The sequence below is a fragment of the Helianthus annuus genome, chromosome 7, assembly GCF_002127325.2.
Source record: "Helianthus annuus cultivar XRQ/B chromosome 7, HanXRQr2.0-SUNRISE, whole genome shotgun sequence".
Taxonomy (NCBI): domain Eukaryota; kingdom Viridiplantae; phylum Streptophyta; class Magnoliopsida; order Asterales; family Asteraceae; genus Helianthus; species Helianthus annuus.
In genome coordinates this window covers 57,718,482-57,742,046 of record NC_035439.2, presented here as the reverse complement: position 1 = coordinate 57,742,046, position 23,565 = coordinate 57,718,482, and positions in this window count along the sequence as shown.

The following is a 23,565-nucleotide window of genomic DNA, read 5'->3' as shown; positions in this document are numbered from 1 at the left end:
CATTTAACATGAACTTGTGTAAAAACAATTTTTCTTATGAAATAGTGTTCAAAACTAGTAGATCTACGGATCTACAAGTGGTATTTTCAAAGAACCAAGCGTCAAAAGAAATCATGTGTTCTAAAACCGGGTTTTCATGAACAAGAGTAGTTTATGTAAACACACAAGTGTGTAAACACTTGTGTAACACAAAGTTTTGAGAAAAGAACTATTTTTGTAAATGTTGACAAGAAGTTGTAAAGATGTAACTTCTTTAAAAACGAGGCTTTCAAGAAACCGGATTGATTTATACAAAGATCCACTAAAGATAATGGAAAGATACTACATATTTTGGAAAAACCACAAGTTCATGTATTTTCGCGATTTATATCTATTTTGACTAGTGTAATGATGGAATATTGTTTATTGTTGATTGAGAAAATTGTTGATTTGAATTTTAAAAGAAAATGATACGCTTGAAAGCGTGGCCACCTCCAGTTACAGGGGAAACTCTAGCGAAATTTTTCCAGAAATCTAACACTTGGAAGTATTTTTATCACAAGTGTTATAAATATATTTTTAACTTGTTTTCCCAAATAACTTTCGCCACGATTTTTATTACAAAATTTCTAAGTGTCGGAGGTGGGATTTTCACAAAATAAAACTTGATAAATATATATTTAGTATATATTTTTCATAACAACACTTGTAAGATTTTTATGATTATTTTGTGAACTATACAAATATTATTTTTTTAGGGTAAAAATAATATTACCAAATATTAACAATTCCAAAATAATACGAACGCCTTCACAATAAATAATAGTTACAACGGTATTATTCATACCACCCGGTCTTTAAAACGTAATTTACGTATTTTCGGAAAAATACTAGTGAATGTGTATTTTGACAAGAGTATTATTTTGGGAAAATTATGTGAAATAAAATATAATATTTTTAGGAAAAATATTTATATTTTGGAGTTAGAATTAAAATATGTTTTAAGTGAGACTTAATAATAATATATTTCGAAGATTCAGTAACGCACATGTATTAAAACCCCCATCCTTGGGAAGGAACGTATTTACCAAATATTTGCAAAGAGTAATTACGAAATAGTTGTCTAACTATTTCCCAAATACATTAAACCTTAAGCTAAGGCACGGTCGTCCGTCTAATAAAGTTAGTACGCGTAGGTCGTCGCACAGCAGATTGATCAGGAGATTTACTTGATAGAGACGCACCACTGTGAGTTCATGTCCCCCTTTTCTCTTAACTGTTTTCAATTTTCTAAACTGCGGGGGTGAAATACATGTTACTATGATTACAAGTACTTTTTACATGGTATGGTTAGCGTAAGGAGGGTTGTTATTTAGATCATGTGAGTGGGTAGGCGCAACTTGAGGCCATTAATCCTCATTGTAGGACCGAGGGACAGTAGCGGTAGATCTATCTGGGTGTAGCGAGCCCAGCCCCAGGCCCAGCGTAACGGACCTTGGGGTGACTTTGTACCCAACACAAAATATGCTAGGTTTGAGTCTTCCTACTTGCACTTCACACATATCAATGGCCTTGCAAACCATTGGTGATCTCTTTTTCCTTATTTGCTACATACCAGGATTTTATACTTACAAAGGTTTTACTTACTCACTACACATGAACTTGCTCAACAATTTTTGTTGATTTTTCCAACTTACATGTATTTCAGGTAATTAAGGATCTGGCATGGTATGCTACGTTTTCCCGCTGCATAAGAGTTCGAGGTCATCCAAGTTTAGGGGATGTGTCTTTTACCTGGACGAGTCACAGTCCTCAAACTACGTTTATTTCATGTTAATGTTTGTGTCTTTTAAACAATGTTTTTATGTTATCAGGTTGTAGCTTCCGTTGCATGAGTCAACGCCTTAAGACAATGTTGTGTTACTTATGTTTTAAAACTTAATCGATGGATGATCTTGCATGGTTTTTATTTCATATAGCTTTGTTATGATTAAGCTATGGTATTAAGAAGTCACACCAAAATAAACCACGCTTCCGCAAAGCCAGGGTGTGACTGCTTGGTATCAGAGCTCTGATCATAGCGAACTAGGATTCTTTCTCGAGTCTAGACTATGATCACTAGGGCTCTCACGAAAACTTTTTTACACTGCATACCACTTAAATCCAGATCCAAAACGTTTTTACAAACAAATGTTGAGCACATGTTATTTAATAGTTATAAGGCTCAGTCTGGGAGGCTAAGGCTCGGTCTGGGAGACCGAGGTAGTTGTCTAGTGGGACTAGGAAGAGCAGTCTGGGAGGCTGGGAGGCTAGTGGGACTAGGAAGAGCAGTCTGGGAGGCTGGGAGGCTAGTGGGACTAGGAAGAGTAGTCTGGGAGGCTGGGAGGCTAGTGGGACTAGGAGAACTATTTGATTGCGTATTGGTGACTAATGTGTTTATTTGACTATATGATTGATTAATTGTGCATATGCGTGTTTGTATTACAGACGCTAAGCCTTCATCCGGCACAGGAGGGTCGGACACCACTGACCCTATGCCCATAGTACCAGACGATATAAACTCATTAGAGCACGAGGTGTATACCTCAGATACCACCAGCACGTAAGATGATTTCCAGGATTTGCGCTGCCCGATATCATGACTGAGCCTGACGATAGCCCTTTTGCCGAGGATTTGCCGCTTATCCTATTGTTGATACGCCCCTTGGCGAAGGCGCTGACGACGACGTCCACTTGTTGATGAGGACCCACTTGAGGATGACATGGAGGGCGAGGCCCTTATTTCTGCCAGTGATCTCCTACTTCTCGCTGATGCTCCTGCGGAGGAGGCACCCATCCATTCACCTGTCCCAGATTCCTTTGAGTTTGTAGCATCTGTACCTTCACATGCGCTGGGAATGCAACATCATTCGCACGACACGAACCCTGATATGGCATCGTCTGCTGCACCTGCACCTGCCCCTAGCTTTGAGTTTGATCATGACATTGAGTTTATCCAACTAGATCAGCCCGTGGTGGATCCCGTAGCCCCTGTTGACCCAATGTTTGCTGACCCCGCAGATTTTTGAGAAAAAGTCTGACGATCCGGAGCCTGCAGTGGCCCCCGATCCAGTAGTTGCTCCAGACCCCGTATTCAAGCATGACCCTATTCATGCTAGTGTACCCGCTGTTGATCCTTTGATTGATGATATACCTTTCGATAATCATCCCATTGTTGCTCCGCTGTTGGGGGATGAGCATGCTGTTGATGCTCATGTTGATGCCCCTCACATTGCTGATATTCCTGCTGATCCTGTTATTGCCCCTTTTCCTGACCCTGTGCCTGTACAGTTCGATCATACGCCTTTTGTGACCCAAGTTGATCCTCGATATGCGCACACCCGAAATGGGTGGATAGACGATGACAATGGTCACCCACCTTTCGAGTTTCCTGTGACACTCTCTTGTGGCTCCTGTTTCAGCCCCTGTTTAAGTTCTTATGGATGCACCTTTGTTCCCACACTCACGATTGATGTTCACCACACCGTTACATAACCCGGAGCCTGCACTTGAGCCAGCTACTACACCATTTGGGTCAGCTTGATGTTGCGTCTGCTGAACCTACACCTTTACGTGGTCACGATCCTGTTTCTTTTAGTCTGACCAGACGTTGCACCCCTTATATCTACCTGCATCAGGCAACCCCCCCTCATTTGTGGAGAGGTTCGTTTTCCCTTGTGAAGATCGACGCCCGTTGCGCCATCGTGCCTAACACTTTCTGTCAGGACATACCCACGCCTCGTAGAGATGCTCCAACCCGCACCGCTTGCTACATTCACCTCTACAACGCTCGATGAGCCGATTTGATGGTCCCTATAAATGCACTATGCTAACTATAAACCCTTACCATTCCTCCCATTATGAAAAACACACACAGGATAAGTTGCTCCAGTAACATCAACTGTAGTTGAGGATATGAGTCGCGGAACGATGAAGCTTGAGCTGACACCACAAAGGGCAACTTCAAATACAAAACATTACATAACCAAGAACATGGGTTAAGTGTCTACATCACAAGACAGCATATTGTCTGAAAATTTTAAGTAAAACACCACGTCCTCCACCAGCATGCCTTGATCCGCCACGTACATCAGGATCCCTTTTATGCTCTTGACCTCTGATATTTCACCGACCCCAGGATTTTTGATGGTCATTCCTTTTACCATTAAGCGACAAATCAGTTGACTACTTCGAGGAGTATACAAGCTCGCGGAGGAATTCAAGCATGTCGACAGTTTACTTTTCTTTCCTCCCCCACCTTAGTCACCAGAAATGTTGGTGTCTGGATAATGCAGATTGCGTTACGATTGGGTAGAGACCCCAAGATTGTGGTGATTTGTGAGGACCACGTCTGACTATGTAATTTAGATATGTTGATATACTTGTTGGGCAAGGGTAGGGAGACCCGGTGACCCTGATAATGTGATACATTTTGTAAGACAATGAAATTGTAGCCGGAAAACGATGGGAACCAATTGCCATTAAGCATGCACCAAAACATTGTGGCCAATAACCAACGAAAGCTCAGTCACCACGTCATTGCTAAATGCGATCAGTAACGCTTATGTGCGTACAAAAATTTTAATACTACATGTTTACTTGCTATACTTTCATTAATCGAAACCCTCAAATTACGTACGCATGCTATGATTTTGGTGCAATGTGCTTACCCGTTTAAGGAAAACTTAATCATAAGACGTGTTACCAATATAACGGGAATGTGCTATGACTGAGAAACACGTGTTTGTTTGTTATACTTTCGGTAAACGTGAATCCAATTACTTGCTTGATGAATTGCGTGATGTGTAATATGATGACTTAAATATGTGCGATACATGTGTTCCAAACGACTATTTACGTTCCCTAAATAGAAGAGACCTAACTAACATGAACTTCTTCCTAGAAGATGTCGCATCAAGAGATCACCCGACTGACTGAGGCAGAATGGTTAGCGCACGCCTCTCAAGCCAGAGCTCGGCACGAGGTTCTTCGCTACAAACATGGCGAAGGTGCCTCAGGGAGAAACCTACCTAACGGTAATGTTTAAGTCACCTAAGACACATTACGACACGTTTGGAAAGTCCCCAAAGTGCCCTGCTAATACCTTTTGTGATGGTAAATTCTTGAATACAGGTTGTACCTACCAGCATTTTCTAGAATGCAAACCCCTGAATTTCAATGGCAGGGGAGGTGCCATAGCTTTTGTAAAATGGGCTGAGAATGTGGATGCCGTTGTGCGAATGAGTGGTTGCATGCCAGAGCAGCAAGTCCCGTACGTTTCCGGATTGCTACAAGATGGAGCTCTGTTATGGAGGGACCGTAAGGTTCGAGAATTGGGCGAGGCTGTAGCATATGCGATGTCATGGAGCTAGCTGAAAGAAATAATACGGAAGGAGTATTGTTCTCAGAAGGATATCCAAGGGCTGGAACTAGAGTTCTGGGAGCTACAGAAGGAAGGTCCAGATGTGGTGAAGCACGTGCGAAGGCTTTACGATTTGTCGCGAGTCGTTCCGTACCTAGTGGAACCCGAGTTGAAGAAAATGGAGCAATCCATTTGGGAACTGACACCTCAAGCCTTGAGCTTGATGATGGTATCAACGCCACCATCACCCGTGTTTGCCCATGTCATAGGACTGGAGCTCACTAAGGAAGCACTTAGACTGGTGAAACTTTCAATCCCGGACGAGAAGAAGGAGACTCCAGTGGAGACATCTGGGAAGAACAAAAGAAAGCTCGGTGAATTTCAGGGAGGTGATCAGGTAAATAACAAGAGTAAGGCCAAAAAGGGAAAGATGTACCTGGGTAATCTACCTAAGTGCGAGAAATGCCAGCGCCATCATAACAGGCAATGCGGTAATAGGAAGTGTGACAACTGTGGTAAAAAGGGACACAGCAGGGAAACGTGTTGGCAGGAGACGAAAAGAGGAAAGGAAGAAAAGGAAGGCTATAACTGCGGTGGTATGGGGCACCTAGGGAAGGATTGCCCAAGGGAGATTAACCAAGACCATGAAGGAGCATCCAACACCGAAGCTAGTGAAGCATGCCAGGATCCAGTTATGGTCGCTGGTACGTTCTTTATCAACCTAAATTTAGCATCCACGTTATTTGATAACAGTGCCGACCATAGCCCCGCATCTTATGAATTTAGGAATCTACTTAGTTTAGTAGAGAGTAAGTTAGATGTCACACCCCGACCACGTGGAACATACAAAACGTGGCGGAAATGTCGGGGAGTGTTGTAACAGAATCAATTGTTTCAAATCCATGGTAAATGAAGTTTCGTTTTATTAATCAAACATGAAAGTTTACATTGTTTAATCTAGAACCAAAGAGTACATAACATAGATTAACTAGTTCTTGTCTTGTTTTAAGTCACTAAGGCACATGTCCGCCTAAGTATGTCTTGATAAGTCCTATGCATCATCTCCTGAAAACACATGTGAAAATAGGTACGTCAGCATAAAAATGCCTGTGAGATACATTGGTTTTGTGAAAACGGGATTCATGACTTATGTTTGAGAAAATGTTTAGTCATGAACCTCGTATTTTGCTTTGTCTTGTAAATCATTTGAAAAACGTAAGATCAAATGATATGTATAAATAAGAGAACACTGTATGGTTAAACGGATAACCATGTAAAATGAGTTTGTATAAGATAAGTCGTTTGTAAAACAATGTCTCGTGAAAAGTGTGTTATTTGTATAAAATGTCATATGTCTCAAATTGAAATGATTCAAATAACGCTACGATATGTAATACCATACAAACACTTATATATAGGAAGTACCAGCGGCGTATCCACCATGCTTGTATCATATTACACACGCCTCGTTACTTAATCACTTACTCAAACCAAACCATCAGAATGAAATGATTAACAATTGTGGAAATGTTTATGTATAGTCAAGTGTCTAATGTCAAATGTAAATCATGTCAACGGATACAACTGGTTTACACGGTTCAATGGTTACAAACGGTTCATATAATCGAGGGGTTAAGACGGTTCACATAATCAAATGGTTACAACGGTTCAAAATGTAGTATAATGTGTTCATATGCTGGATGAGCATATGCAACAGAAATGCAATGTGAAACAATGTACTACGTATGCACACAATGGGCGTACGTAGCATGAAATGTATTGTAGAGTACAACAGTTCAAAATGTAGAATAATGTATTCATATGCTGGATGAGCATATGCAACAGAAATGCAATGTGAAACAATGTACTACGTATGCACACAATGGGCATACGTAGCATGAAATGTATTGTAGAGTACAACGGTTCAAAATGTAGTATAATGTGTTCATATGCTGGATGAGCATATGCAACAGAAATGCAATGTGAAACAATGTACTACGTATGCACACAATGGGCGTACGTAGCATGAAATGTGATGTAAAGCAATGTACTAAGTACGCATACAATGGGCATACATAGCATAAACATAATGAAATCATGTACTATATATGTACTATCGAACATAGCAGTATATGATGTGAAAACCGGAAAGCATGAAAGTAGCAAGTAGGCACATGTGTTTCACCCCAAAACAGTTTGGAAAACAGTAAAAGAGGGGTTCAATGTACTCACCTGAGATTGCTTTGAATTCCTTGTATAATAACCAGATAATGCTGGTGATCACGGGATATCAAACGGCACCTAATAGGTAGCTATATTAATATACCGGACCAAAATCGGAAGGATCGGATAGTATGCGGGTTCGTAAACCAAACGAGTATGGAGACTCGTGTAATATGGTTTAACAAAGCCTACATACTAAAATGAAACCTAACCTAAGTGCTTACGCCCCATCATGACCCGTTCAGGTAGCTTAGGCTACCCTAACGCGTCGTTCGCGTAGAACGCGTTCGGAACGCCTAACATCGCGACCACTAGGTATAACCTCGGAAGGTTATAGCTATGGTCACCTAATGTGTTTGGTCGGATCCTAATGATCGACCAAATGGGTCGGGTTCGAAAGTATAAGCGATGGTTTAGATCGCTTACCTTACGACCCTATATAAGCACTAAACTAAAAGTGACGAGCTAAGCATGTTAGAACATGCTTAACTAAGTTTAGAAAACGGGTTTGGCATCAAAACAAACGGCTTTGATGCCCACGAGTAGTTTGGTTACAAAATACGCAAGAATGCGCATTTTGGCCGAAACTACGACTCGTCACTGAGCCTAGATAACGTGGTAATCAGTAGGTATGGTCACTACGGACCATAACCATCGTGATCACGCTCACGTTATGAAGTTCCATGAACTTCACATCGACCAAAAGCTGGTCAATGCAGAAAGTCAACAAAATGTTGACTTTCGGACTCGAAAAGCGAATAAAAGAGCGAAAGAAGACTTACAGAGGGTCCCCGAGTGCTAATCTAGATCAAATAGCTCAGGTATGAAACAATGGTTTCAACTTAGAGCTTTAAGATCAGATTGTTGTGATTTTTACACAAAAGGGGGGGGTATTTATAGGAAAAGTGGAACCGTTAGGATCGTTTATCGAATATCGTGCCGCGATCTCGAGCGTACACTTGTCAAATTCTTGTGGTAAGTCAGAAAATGCCCCTTGGCTCTTGATTGGGTGAAAGGGCATCGCCCCTTGATCGAACGAAAGGCCAACTGCATTAAATAGATGCATTGAATCTGTCTGACAATCCCACGCGCCCCGCGTAAGGATTTGGTAAATCCTTACGCGCCCCGCCTAAGGTTCCCAGATCAGAATTTTCAATTTTGGTCCCTGCACTTCAGAAACACGTAATTTGGCCCATTTTTGGCACTTTTAAGCCCCGTTAACCTCATTTCAAGGCTCTAGGATGAAGTTAAAGTGTAGGGGACTTGAAATATGCTCAAAAATATTCCGGATGTCGGTTCGTTTGGCCGTACGATCGCGATGTTCGCTTAATTACGACGGAATGCGCATAAGCGCGAAAGACGATCCAAATGACGCGACGAATGGATTTTTCTCAAGCCAAACACTAAGGCATAATATAAGGATGCTTACATAAATTTTTGGATGTCCGGATGTATTCAGAACGTAAGTTACGCGCGAAAGTGCAAACTTGTGCACTTTTTGACACTTTTAGTCCCTGAATGACCCAAAAGTTTGTTTTAGCATACCAAACCCCTCAAAGCCTATTTCTAAGCTATCTAAAGGATATTTATGGTATGTTTAACTTATGGACATGTTCCGGAATGTTTGTTACAGTTCAAATTGGCATACTTTCGCAGTTTGTCAAGTTTAGTCCCTGTAAGCGAATTAACTTGTTTTTGCCATACCAAAGCCTTCAAAACTTATTTCTAAGTTATGTAAAGGTTATTTAAGGTATGTTGAGTATATGTTGATGTTCCGAAGTATTTGTCGCATTAAACTGAGTACGTTTAAGCATCAGTTAGCGTATAACTCTCTAGAAAGCGATGTAGAGTTTGAAATTGAACAAGAATTGTTATGTGTAAAAGATACACATATTTATACAAGATCCCAAGTATGAAATACAATATTTCATTGGTTTGGTATTTGTTTGATGGTTGCGGTGACACAGGTGTCACAGTCTCCCCTACTTTAGGAAATTTCGTCCCGAAATTTATTCGTAGGAGTCTATTTGTGAATTTGCCAAATAACCACCAACGATATGTAAGGCAATATCTTGTCATTTCCTTAACGGTCATTCTTCCAAAACGAAAATGAACAGACGGGTCATTTTCAATGGTTGCTTCATCAGAATTGGAAATGAAGGATTACACAACGGATATTCGTTTCCTCAACAGATAATCTTCAGAAACGAAAATGAACAAACGGGGTCATCTTCAACGGTTGCTTCCTCAGAGTTGGAAATGAAGTATTACACAACGGATATTCATTTCCTCAACGGATAATCTTCAGAAACGAAAATGAACTAACGGAGTCATCTTCAACGGTTGCTTCCTCAGAGTTGGAAATGAAGGATTACACAACGGATATTCATTTCCTCAACGGATAATCTTCAGAAACGAAAATGAACAAACGGGGTCATCTTCAACGGTTGCTTCCTCAGAGTTGGAAATGAAGTATTACACAACGGATATTCATTTCCTCAACGGATAATCTTCAGAAACGAAAATGAACTAACAGAGTCATCTTCAACGGTTGCTTCCTCAGAGTTGGAAATGAAGGATTACACAACGGATATTCATTTCCTCAACGGATAATCTTCAGAAACGAAAATGAACAAACGGGGTCATCTTCAACGGTTGCTTCCTCAGAGTTGGAAATGAAGTATTACACAACGGATATTCATTTCCTCAACGGATAATCTTCAGAAACGAAAATGAACTAACAGAGTCATCTTCAACGGTTGCTTCCTCAGAGTTGGAAATGAAGGATTACACAACGGATATTCATTTCCTCAACGGATAATCTTCAGAAACGAAAATGAAAAAACGGGGTCATCTTCAACGGTTGCTTCATCAGAATTGGAAATGAATGGGGTTAACTCTAGACACATGACAGAACTTGCTGTGATTTCTGTGCACTAGATTCCATAATTATGTATGCATCCATAATTACGTAATCCCTTGCACAGTCCGCACAGTTTGTTTTGTAATGTTTTGGGGAAGGATATCAAACTTGTGATGAGGGTGACTAGACTTCCATCGGTTCCTTTTTAATTAGATCGACAGGGGATCTTCTTAGTTAGGCCACCAAGGAGTCCTTTCAGCTATATCATCACATGATATCCCTAACCAGATTTTTGGATGAATCTGTTTAGCTAGACCACTTAAGGGGTCTAATTATGAAGTAGTACTTTATAATCCGAGGGACTTAACTATAACATAGAAGTCCATTGAGGATTTTAAGTAATACCTTTGGGCATCCTACTATGAATCTCTTGTACACGGATATGTAAGATTCTACGAAGATTTGGATAACATAATTTGGATCACACAACAACACATAAGGAAACACATAAGCACATAGTCACATAATTGTTTAACTTGATCATAATTTGTTATTAACTTGTTATCGATCGAATACGGATATGGAAATCTGTCGACGGATCTCAATGTTCACTAGAATCTATCTGAGAAGATAGAAAGATCTCCCAAAATTCGATTTTTGATTACAAGGAATCACCACATTCGAATGAAGGTATATAACAATTAAAGACTTACGGGAAATCCCTAGGTACCCTATTAAGGATTTATAGTGGTACCTTGGGTATTCTTCTTGTGTTGTAACCTGCGCCTTGTACTTCGTTTCCTTAGAATAAACGGGTACTTAGGAATTCCGTGGAAGACGCAAGCGATTATAGAATGGGAGAATTTTGGGGGTAGTTTGTTCTTCAAGGAATACGGTTCCTTGATTGTCGGTATTGCAAGGGATATGTCGTTTATACATGCAACCATAGAAATACATTGCAATGTAAATGAAAGATTTATTTATAAACAACGATATCAATTGTTCCTTGGATCTTGACAACAAAAGAAACTTAATACATAAGACATGATTATTTATAAACGATGTTGTCTTCTAGTCAGTCGGGTGATCCTCCTTGTGCTGGATTTGCATTAGCAAGCTTTGGGAAATTTCTTCGGAAATGACCCATCTCGCCACAGTTGAAACAAGAACCTGGTAGGAAACGACCTTGAGCGGGATTGTTGCCAGCTTGGTTTGGTGCAGCTGCAGCTGGGCAGATTCTTGTTGTATGGCCTATGAGTCCACAAGTTTGGCATTTGCGGCACCGTACATTGGCGTGATGATGGAGGCTACATTGGTTGCACAAGGGTGCAGTTCCATTGTATGGTTTTCTAGCAGGGGGTTGAGCTGGTTGGTTGGCTTGACCATTGTGAGCGACCACGGTGAAGTTCTGAGAAGCCTTTCGCTTCTTTGACTTTTTAGAGGATTCAGTCTGTTCATCCATGGTCTTTGATTCCCCGATTGGGTTCGATTCCCCGACCGGTTTCTTGTCACCTTTTCGGAAAAGTTTACCTTTCCTGATCTTTGATTCAGTCAAGGTTGCAGATAGCTCAATGGCCTGTCGGACTGTAGTAGGGTTGCTACCAATCACAATGTCTTGTATTGAGTCTGGGAGGCCATCAATGTACTTCTCGATTGCCTTATCCAAAGGTGTAACCATATCTGGGCATAACAAACTTAACTCCTCATAACGGTCTGTGTAGGCTCGATGCTCACCGCTAACTTGCTTAAGATCGTCGAACTCCGTTTCCAAAGCCCTGATCTCGTGACGAGGACAGAATTCCTTCATCATCAGAGCTCGAAGCTCTTGCCATGTTTCAGCTAGTGCCACATCGGCACCCCTATCTCTCATCACACCATTCCACCATGTCAAAGCTCGTTTCTCAAAGACGCTAGATGCGAATTCTACCTTTCGCTCGTTTGGACATTGAACATGTCTGAAGGTGTTCTCTAAACTCTCGAACCATTGCAGAAGGGCAGTCGCTCCTTGAGATCCAGAAAACTTTGATGGCTTAGCCGAGTTGAACGTCTTGAAGTTGCAGGGGGCATTATGGTTGTTGTTGGCCTGGTTCCATTGAGCAAAGAGGTTTGGGAATTGAGCAGCCATCTGCTGCGCAATGATCTCTGCCAGTTCTGCAGTCGCTATCTGGTTTTCGCGTCGAGGAGGCATTCTAAAAGAGGGACAAGAAAGAAAGTAAATGAAATGGCATTGGGTAAGAATAGGATGTTACAATTACCAGCCATAATCATGGTTGAGGGTCGTTTGTTTGAATCCACGAAGCAAACAAACAACACCAAGGCTGAATCAAAGCAAATAGATCCTCATAGTGTATCGCGAATACATGCTCGCCTATAAGTGGATACTCACCCCAAGAGTTCCCAGGTAAGAGTGACTGGTCCGATTATGTGGATTTGTACGAACACTCTAACCTTAGACAGAAAACCCAGGGTACAGGCATTCACTCTTCCAGTTCGCACGTGTTCACACTAGTTAGGACCCAAAACTTTGACGGGAGTTTTGAAAATTCAAAGGGGTTCAAAACCTTATAACAAAGGGTTCAAAACCTTACAATAGAGGGTTCAAAACCTAGTAATCAATCATCCTAGAACAGATGATTAGTTTTCAAGGCGGTTTTGAAATTTATGTTCTTGTTGTGGTCGTCGCCTAAGGATAGGTGACGGTATTGTTTTATGACTAAACGCAGGTGAACTCGCGTTAGGGTCCTAGGAAGATTATAGACTAGGTCAAAGCATTACTAATAACCTAATTCCCTATAACCATTGGCTCTGATACCATCTTTTCTGTCACACCCCGACCACGTGGAACATACAAAACGTGGCGGAAATGTCGGGGAGTGTTTTAACAGAATCAATTGTTTCAAATCCATGGTAAATGAAGTTTCGTTTTATTAATCAAACATGAAAGTTTACATTGTTTAATCTAGAACCAAAGAGTACATAACATAGATTAACTAGTTCTTGTCTTGTTTTAAGTCACTAAGGCACATGTCCGCCTAAGTATGTCTTGATAAGTCCTATGCATCATCTCCTGAAAACACATGTGAAAATAGGTACGTCAGCATAAAAATGCCTGTGAGATACATTGGTTTTGTGAAAACGGGATTCATGACTTATGTTTGAGAAAATGTTTAGTCATGAACCTCGTATTTTGCTTTGTCTTGTAAATCATTTGAAAAACGGTAAGATCAAATGATATGTATAAATAAGAGAACACTGTATGGTTAAACGGATAACCATGTAAAATGAGTTTGTATAAGATAAGTCGTTTGTAAAACAATGCCTCGTGAAAAGTGTGTTATTTGTATAAAATGTCATATGTCTCAAATTGAAATGATTCAAATAACGCTACGATATGTAATACCATACAAACACTTATATATAGGAAGTACCAGTGGCGTATCCACCATGCTTGTATCATATTACACACGCCTCGTTACTTAATCACTTACTCAAACCAAACCATCAGAATGAAATGATTAACAATTGTGGAAATGTTTATGTATAGTCAAGTGTCTAATGTCAAATGTAAATCATGTCAACGGATACAACTGGTTTACACGGTTCAATGGTTACAAACGGTTCATATAATCGAGGGGTTAAGACGGTTCACATAATCAAATGGTTACAACGGTTCAAAATGTAGTATAATGTGTTCGTATGCTGGATGAGCATATGCAACAGAAATGCAATGTGAAACAATGTACTACGTATGCACACAATGGGCGTACGTAGCATGAAATGTATTGTAGAGTACAACGGTCCAAAATGTAGAATAATGTGTTCATATGCTGGATGAGCATATGCAACAGAAATGCAATGTGAAACAATGTACTACGTATGCACACAATGGGCGTACGTAGCATGAAATGTATTGTAGAGTACAACGGTTCAAAATGTAGTATAATGTGTTCATATGCTGGATGAGCATATGCAACAGAAATGCAATGTGAAACAATGTACTACGTATGCACACAATGGGCGTACGTAGCATGAAATGTGATGTAAAGCAATGTACTAAGTACGCATACAATGGGCATACATAGCGTAAAAATAATGAAATCATGTACTATATATGTACTATCGAACATAGCAGTATATGATGTGAAAACCGGAAAACATGAAAGTAGCAAGTAGGCACATGTGTTTCACCCCAAAACAGTTTGGAAAACAGTAAAAGAGGGGTTCAATGTACTCACCTGAGATTGCTTTGAATTCCTTGTATAATAACCAGATAATGCTGGTGATCACGGGATATCAAACGGCACCTAATAGGTAGCTATATTAATATACCGGACCAAAATCGGAAGGATCGGATAGTATGCGGGTTCGTAAACCAAACGAGTATGGAGACTCGTGTAATATGGTTTAACAAAGCCTACATACTAAAATGAAACCTAACCTATGTGCTTACGCCCCATCATGACCCGTTAAGGTAGCTTAGGCTACCCTAACGCGTCGTTCGCGTAGAACGCGTTCGGAACGCCTAACATCGTGACCACTAGGTGTAACCTCGGAAGGTTATAGCTATGGTCACCTAATGTGTTTGGTCGGATCCTAATGATCGACCAAATGGGTCGGGTTCGAAAGTATAAGCGATGGTTTAGATCGCTTACCTTACGACCCTATATAAGCACTAAACTAAAAGTGACGAGCTAAGCTTGTTAGAACATGCTTAACTAAGTTTAGAAAACGGGTTTGGCATCAAAACAAACGGCTTTGATGCCCACGAGTAGTTTGGTTACAAAATACGCAAGAATGCGCATTTTGGCCGAAACTACGACTCGTCACTGAGCCTAGATAACGTGGTAATCAGTAGGTATGGTCACTACGGACCATAACCATCGTGATCACGCTCACGTTATGAAGTTCCATGAACTTCACATCGACCAAAAGCTGGTCAATGCAGAAAGTCAACAAAATGTTGACTTTCGAACTCGAAAAGCGAATAAAAGAGCGAAAGAAGACTTACGGAGGGTCCCCGAGTGCTAATCTAGATCAAATAGCTCAGGTATGAAACAATGGTTTCAACTTAGAGCTTTAAGATCAGATTGTTGTGATTTTTACACAAAAGGGGGGGTATTTATAGGAAAAGTGGAACCGTTAGGATCGTTTATCGAATATCGTGCCGCGATCTCGAGCGTACACTTGTCAAATTCTTGTGGTAAGTCAGAAAATGCCCCTTGGCTCTTGATTGGGTGAAAGGGCATCGCCCCTTGATCGAACGAAAGGCCAACTGCATTAAATAGATGCATTGAATCCGTCTGACAGTCCCACGCGCCCCGCGTAAGGATTTGGTAAATCCTTACGCGCCCCGTCTAAGGTTCCCAGATCAGAAATTTCAATTTTGGTCCCTGCACTTCAGAAACACGTAATTTGGCCCATTTTTGGCACTTTTAAGCCCCGTTAACCTCATTTCAAGGCTCTAGGATGAACTTAAAGTGTAGGGGACTTGAAATATGCTCAAAAATATTCCGGATGTCGGTTCGTTTGGCCGTACGATTGCGATGTTCGCTTAATTATGACGGAATGCGCATAAGCGCGAAAGACGATCCAAATGACGCGACGAATGGATTTTTCTCAAGCCAAACACTAAGGCATAATATAAGGATGCTTGCATAAATTTTTGGATGTCCGGATGTATTCAGAACGTAAGTTACGCGCGAAAGTGCAAACTTGTGCACTTTTGGACACTTTTAGTCCCTGAATGACCCAAAAGTTTGTTTTAGCATACCAAACCCCTCAAAGCCTATTTCTAAGTTATGTAAAGGATATTTATGGTATGTTTAACTTATGGACATGTTCCGGAATGTTCGTTACAGTTCAAATTGGCATACTTTCGCAGTTTGTCAAGTTTAGTCCCTGTAAGCGAATTAACTTGTTTTTGTCATACCAAAGCCTTCAAAACTTATTTCTAAGTTATGTAAAGGTTATTTAAGGTATGTTGAGTATATGTTGATGTTCCGGAGTATTTGTCGCATTATACTGAGTACGTTTAAGCATCAGTTAGCGTATAACTCTCTAGAAAGCGATGTAGAGTTTGAAATTGAACAAGAATTGTTATGTGTAAAAGATACACATATTTATACAAGATCCCAAGTACGAAATACAATATTTCATTGGTTTGGTATTTGTTTGATGGTTGCGGTGACACAGTTGTCACATTAGACGACCCACTCTTAATGAGGCTGGTTAATAAACGACCTCGACGTAGTAACTAGGATGAACCCGCGGTCGAGCAACCAAGCGGAGAATCGTTATCCGCATCCCGGAGTCGAACGACAAAGCAATCATGACTCATGACGCAAGATACGCCTCTACAAACTACAAATTGCTTGAAGGCATGAAGGATGTTGCGTAAAGAATATGTTGTTTCTTGGCCCATGACGGGGACAGGAGGAGCCGAAGAACTAAGCACGAAGATCTTCTTATTACAAGGAAATGCCCTAAGGTCTTCCCCCAGGATTTGCTAGAATGTTCTCTCCCACGGCTAATCCCGTTCACGTCAGATAAATTCCCGGCGTCGCACCTGCAGTCAACACCCCTCAACGACTTACATCTTCGGGAATGCAAGGATTGATAGTGAAGTTTCAGAAGATGATGGAGAAGGAAGATAACAGACCAAAAATCCCTTGTTGGGTAACCCCATATCTGCTCGTCAAAAAGAAGGATGATGATTTTCAAGTAAACGTCAGCTACCAGGAGCCGAACAAGCTAACCCACCAGAGTCAGTGACTCTTGCTAAAAATTAGCAGACCTCTTACACAACTGACTATGATGATCCAACTACTACTACACGACTGATCGACGATCGAACATCGTCAGCGGAGAAATTCAGGGAATATACCAGGATGAAATTGAGGGACAATGATTGTGCTTAGACATAAACAAAATGCTGCTTCCTACACAATGTATAAACCAGATCCACACGAGATGCGGAATCCAGAGAAACTAGAAGCCTTACATCTAGGAACCATATATGTCAACTCAATCAAACATCATTAACTTGACCAACTTGTCATTGCAGTTAACGAACCGAAAGTACTTAAATTTTCTTCCGTTGAATTCTTCACTTTCACTTCTAACAAGTAGAAATTTGCATTTCTACTCCCCTCAAGTAGTTGCATCACGTTGTTTTCCTTCGCTGAGAGCGAACACACGCTTGCTTCGTATACTTGGTCACTTCTCTCTTTTGGTAGAAGCGCATCGCTTCATCACATGAAAACCTATATATATAACCCATGCACCATTTGCTATGCATGCGGTTTCACTTCGAATAAACACTTCATGAATGTTCAGGTATTACGTCGTCAAATCTAATTACCGATTTGTGATTCGAATGACCTACATTTTTGTCATTGTTGACTCTTTTGTTATCAAGTCAACACACTTTTTGAAACTACCTTCTTTCAAGTTACATGTTTGCTATCATGTAAAGATTTCCTTGTTGATATGTACGTTTATTGTTTGGTTATGTTGAAACTAGGTTCAACTGCTTGAACTTATCCAGATCACATGTTTGATTTGAGACGCCATATGATGTATTGAAAGCATCATATTCTAATACTTTGGCACAGATTCTTTTGTTTCGAGTCGTAGTAGACTTATTTGGTCTATGACTCCACTAAATCGTTGATAGATATCGATACCTTACAGTGATAACTTCACAGAATTGAAGCTTGCGGTTATCTGACTACTCACTTCGTACACGGATTTAATTGATTATTTGACAACTTGCCCTAAATCCGTTTTTGTTTATCACAATTAAATCACTCTCAACACACTTGCATGCTGAGTCAAAGGTACATAAATTCATTTCATATCATGGTGTACCTCCTAACGATTCTTTCGTTACCAATCAAATGTCTTGCAGTACTTAGTTTCATCTTCCGGCTTGTTTCGGTACACCTCCACCTGGTCTCAAACACGGTGAACTTGTTCAGTCACCGCTATTTTGGAATCATGGCGTTGTGATATCTTGTGGTGTCATTACAAACTTGTAGCTTGCGCTAATCATAGTCAACTGTTTCACACAAAACTGCATATTCTTTCGTTCGACCCGCCATTTAAACATTTCCGATGCAACTACAAATCAAGGTAAGAATACACCAGATTCGCTTGTATTCACTCGGCGTAATCTCGCAATTCGGAATTTACTACACACTAAACTTTACCATTCACCTACCCGGGAGTTGACAGATCAATACACCGTTTCATTTAAATTGTCAATTTTTGAATTTATATAGCGGGCGCTCGGTTTCGTGAAAACTCGCTTGGATACTGCGATCGGTCGTTTGAGGATCTTATTAGTTGAAACTCCTCTCTTGTGGACCCCCCCTGCTAGCTGGAATATATTAGGCTATACGTAAAGTACGTGTTGTACTTCTAACATCAACTGCTATGAGCACCCACCTTCTTAACCCTAGGGTACGGAATGTTAAATATTCTTGGACCCCCCAAGTGTGAGTAAGGGTTGATTCGGTTTGATGACTATCTACCTCGATGTTATTTATATACATGTGTGACGTGACCATAAGGAGTTAAGGTAGCACAAATTTCGGGGACGAAATTTCTTTAACGGGGGGAGAATGTGACAACCCTCACCAAACCAGGTATCCGTACGAATTAATTAGTATTTAATTACTGCTCAATTACTGTGCTTGCTTACAATGGTAAATAAACTTCTACATGATTTCTGAAATATATATAACCATGTCTCATACTCTATTTTCTGTTACTCTATTATTTACATACAGAACATTAGTGACAACCTTGATGCACAAAAGCACAGTAGCACAAACGGATAACCCAGTAAATATGCTGATGTAGTCAGCACCAGGCAGGCACTGCCTCTAAGACCTGTATGAGCCAGAGATGGTTTACTACACCTGTAGAAAGTGTAGGGAAGTGAGGATTGTAGAACTGCGTCACTAGGAGATAATCACAGTGACCGGATGTGCCTAAAACGTACTTTAAGTACAAAATTCCGCACTTTAAATAAAAATTCAGCATTTATCTAACTAATAAAGTGTCAGAACATGAAAAAAATATTACTAGACACTTTCCAAAGTATCGGGAATAAGTTGTGTCACTAAAAATAATAATAACGACACTTTAAAGCTTTGTTAAGCACTTTAACGGATCACTATCCAACCGAACAACCGGACTTTACCCGGAACATAAAAATATTGCCATCAACACTGTTTTTCTTTTTCTGAGCCAGTTAGGGTCCCCGAATACCCTAACACCCACTAAAATGCATAACATACTAGTAAATGGTTTAATCTCCTAATTATCAAACTAGACCCTAACTATTTAGTTGAAATGGAACCGAATACCCCATCCCCCAACCGAATTCGGTCACCATGTGTGACCCCTATTTCCTTTACTTGATTATAATAATCAACATTGTCTAATATCTTGACAACATAGTGACCCTTGGATAATAAACATGAGAAATGTCTATAAGTAGCAAGCATTAGTCCAGCATTCATTTCACCACAACACTTGAACAAAAGCTCTCTCTCTCCCTCCTTGCTCATTCTCGGCCGAAACCACAAGCACACCCACATCCATTTTTCGATCTTGATCAAGTTATTCCAAGTGTCTACAAGTGCTAAGGATCCCATACAAGGAAGCTCGGTGCACTCGGATTGTGAAGGACCTCGCTACATTGCTTTTATCCACTTGTTATTCGACTAGTTTCTTCCCTAGCCTTGAGCTAGTAGTAAGTGACTCTAAAACGCCTTCTTGATCTATTCTAAAGTGGTTAAAATGAACTTTGTCGGTTAAAATTCATGAACTTACAAGATGACATACTAAAAGTTCACTAAGATGTTAAATATGTTGGATAAAAGCATGAGAGTTGTGTAAAACTTGCAAGACTTGTTTTATTGTGATTATTTAGTGTCGATCTATGCTAGTAGTAGCTCGGATCATCATCTAACCCGGATTAGTCATGTTCATGAAACATGACTTAGAGTATGTTAAAGTGTGAAAGGGGTTAAATGATGAACACTACTACACATTTAACATGAACTTGTGTAAAAACAATTTTTCTTATGAAATAGTGTTCAAAACTAGTAGATCTACGGATCTACAAGTGGTATTTTCAAAGAACCAAGCGTCAAAAGAAATCATGTGTTCTAAAACCGGGTTTTCATGAACAAGAGTAGTTTATGTAAACACACAAGTGTGTAAACACTTGTGTAACACAAAGTTTTGAGAAAAGAACTATTTTTGTAAATGTTGACAAGAAGTTGTAAAGATGTAACTTCTTAAAAAACGAGGCTTTCAAGAAACCGGATTGATTTATACAAAGATCCACTAAAGATAATGGAAAGATACTACATATTTTGGAAAAACCACAAGTTCATGTATTTTCGCGATTTATATCTATTTTGACTAGTGTAATGATGGAATATTGTTTATTGTTGATTGAGAAAATTGTTGATTTGAATTTTAAAAGAAAATGATACGCTTGAAAGCGTGGCCACCTCCAGTTACAGGGGAAACTCTGGCGAAATTTTTCCAGAAATCTAACACTTGGAAGTATTTTTATCACAAGTGTTATAAATATATTTTTAACTTGTTTTCCCAAATAACTTTCGCCACGATTTTTATTACAAAATTTCTAAGTGTCGGAGGTGGGATTTTCACAAAATAAAACTTAATAAATATATATTTAGTATATATTTTTCATAACAACACTTGTAAGATTTTTATGATTATTTTGTGAACTATACAAATATTATTTTTTTAGGGTAAAAATAATATATATTAACAATTCCAAAATAATACGAACGCCTTCACAATAAATATTAAGTTACAACGGTATTATTCATACCACCCGGTCTTTAAAACGTAACTTACGTATTTTTGGAAAAATACTAGTGAATGTGTATTTTGACAAGAGTATTATTTTGGGAAAATTATGTGAAATAAAATATAATATTTTTGGGAAAAATATTTATATTTTGGAGTTAGAATTAAAATATGTTTTAAGTGAGACTTAATAATAATATATTTCGAAGATTCAGTAACGCACATGTATTAAAACCCCCATCCTTGGGAAGGAACGTATTTACCAAATATTTGCAAAGAGTAATTACGAAATAGTTGTCTTAACTATTTCCCAAAGACATTAAACCTTAAGCTAAGGCACGACCGTCCGTCTAATAAAGTTAGTACGTGTAGGTCGTCGCACAGCAGATTGATCAGGAGATTTACTTGATAGAGACGCACCACTGTGAGTTCATGTCCCCCTTTTCTCTTAACTGTTTTCACTTTTCTAAACTGCGGGGGTGAAATACATGTTACTATGATTACAAGTACTTTTTACATGGTATGGTTAGCGTAAGGAGGGTTATTATTTAGATCATGTGAGTGGGTAGGCGCAACTTGAGGCCATTAATCCTCATTGTAGGACCGAGGGACAGTAGCGGTAGATCTATCTGGGTGTAGCGAGCCCAGCCCCAGGCCCAGCGTAACGGACCTCGGGGTGACTTTGTACCCAACGCAAAATATGCTAGGTTTGAGTCTTCCTACTTGCACTTCACACATATCAATGGCCTTGCAAACCATTGGTGATCTCTTTTTCCTTATTTGCTACATACCAGGATTTTATACTTACAAAGGTTTTACTTACTCACTACACATGAACTTGCTCAACAATTTTTGTTGATTTTTCCAACTTACATGTATTTCAGGTAATTAAGGATCTGGCATGGTATGCTACATTTTCCCGCTGCATAAGAGTTCGAGGTCATCCAAGTTTAGGGGATGTGTCTTTTACCTGGACGAGTCACAGTCCTTAAACTACGTTTATTTCATGTTAATGTTTGTGTCTTTTAAACAATGTTTTTATGTTATCAGGTTGTAGCTTCCGTTGCATGAGTCAACTCCTTAAGACAATGTTGTGTTTTGTGTTACTTATGTTTTAAAACTTAATCAATGGATGATCTTGCATGGTTTTTATTTCATATAGCTTTGTTATGATTAAGCTATGGTATTAAGAAGTCACACCAAAATAAACCACGCTTCCGCAAAGCCAGGGTGTGACAAAATGGACACATTGTTCATCACAGTAGTGGACCTACCCTTTGGCTAGGGTGGGCGGCCGCACCCATTGAAAAAAAATTTAGTGTATATTTTAGGCAAAAAAAACCCGATCGCACCCCTTGAAAATATGGTTGAACACCTCATCCGCACCCCTAGCAAATAATTTTTGGGTCTGCCACTGGTTGATCATCATCTTGTCGTTTGTGACACCAACTTCCTTTCATAGGTTCTTTTTTTTTGAACGGCCGACAGAAAATTTTATTGATTGTAGCAAGATGCTACCCGCCAAACTTACAAGAGTTATCGACACCAATACAAAGGAAATTACATAAATTTACACATAACTAACCAAGAATATCAAAACGACTCCATTTCTCCCACGTTATTGACATCAACTTTGACGATTTCTAACCCAAAGATACGCCATAGCTTTTATCTCATCCAAAATCTTTGTCGTGCTTGGACCAGCCTATTTGAATACCGTCTCATTTCTTAATTTCCACAAACTCCAAAAAGTCACCAATATTACGGCATGTAAAGCTTTCCGATTCTTCCTCGATCCCGAACTTAATTCGTGTAAGCAAAGCAAGTCATTTATACCAAACGCAAATATAGGTGGGATATTACACCAATCCGCAATATTTTGCCAAACTATTTGGGCAAACTGACATGATACAAAGATGTGTTCACAGGTTTCAGCACAGTCCCCACATAGAACACAAAGATTATTTTGCACCGAAATATTCCGATGTGCCAAAGCATCCTTCGTCGGCAGTCTATCCATACCTGCTCTCCACGCCACGATAGCGACCTTCTTTGGGACCCAACTATTCCACTCAAAAACCCGGGCTTACTTGATTTACCATGCTTAAACACCTTTTAGTTCCAGCTACATTGAAAGTGCCATTGGAGTCGTACTTCCAGATCCAATGATCCTCACCCGAGCCCATGTTCAGCCCACTAACCAAAAGTATCAGCTGCTGCAATTGCCATTGTTCACTGT